This window comes from Poecilia reticulata, linkage group LG23 (assembly GCF_000633615.1).
Source record: "Poecilia reticulata strain Guanapo linkage group LG23, Guppy_female_1.0+MT, whole genome shotgun sequence".
Classification (NCBI taxonomy): Eukaryota; Metazoa; Chordata; class Actinopteri; order Cyprinodontiformes; family Poeciliidae; genus Poecilia; species Poecilia reticulata.
Window position 1 is genome coordinate 2890088 of NC_024353.1, and position 508 is coordinate 2890595.

Sequence of the window (508 nt, forward strand, 5' to 3'; positions counted from 1 at the left end):
AGACAGAACCACTTCTGACAGCCAAACATCCAATAAAAGTTCCACCAAGCCACTACTAGGGCACTAGGGTCATGTTTCTAGACACAGGCAAAAGAAGGTTCAATGTCCAAGCTTATTGATTGTTCTTGGTGATTTATTTCCTCTTTCACCAAACAATTACAGAGATCAAACTTTCATTTGTTCTCATGCTACCACTCTTAAAAACCATCGGTCCCAAACCAAATGCCTGCTTGTCCTTCACCAGGCCCTTGCACTTATAGAAAGTGGACTGACCCACATTACTTCCTGTCTAAATTTAGAAAATAAAAAAAATAATAAAACAAAAATAATTAAAAAAAAATCAGCCTACTAGAGTCCTGTTGGTCTCCTGGCTGACCTCTAGGGGTCATAGCGAGTCCTGATGGTCTCCCGGCCTGCTTCCATGGCTTTGGTAGCGAGTCCTGTTGGTCGCTGGGCTGACCTCTAGGGTTCATCGTGAGTCCTGTTGGTCTCCTGGCCTGCTTCCGTG

The 508-nt window shown here is 44.1% G+C and overlaps 1 protein-coding gene and 1 long non-coding RNA gene across 4 annotated transcripts in view; one reads left to right on the forward strand and one right to left on the reverse strand.

The window, feature by feature from the left end:
• bltp3b (bridge-like lipid transfer protein family member 3B) overlaps positions 1–508 on the forward strand; it is a 42792-nt gene that overhangs the window by 37399 nt on the left and 4885 nt on the right. The window lies entirely within an intron of this gene.
• Positions 8–508, reverse strand: part of LOC108165886 (uncharacterized) — a 1515-nt gene continuing 1014 nt past the window's right edge. Inside the window, exon 3 of the long non-coding RNA XR_001776223.1 lies at positions 8–460. This is a non-coding gene — a long non-coding RNA (uncharacterized LOC108165886). The remainder of the gene's footprint in view (positions 461–508) is intronic.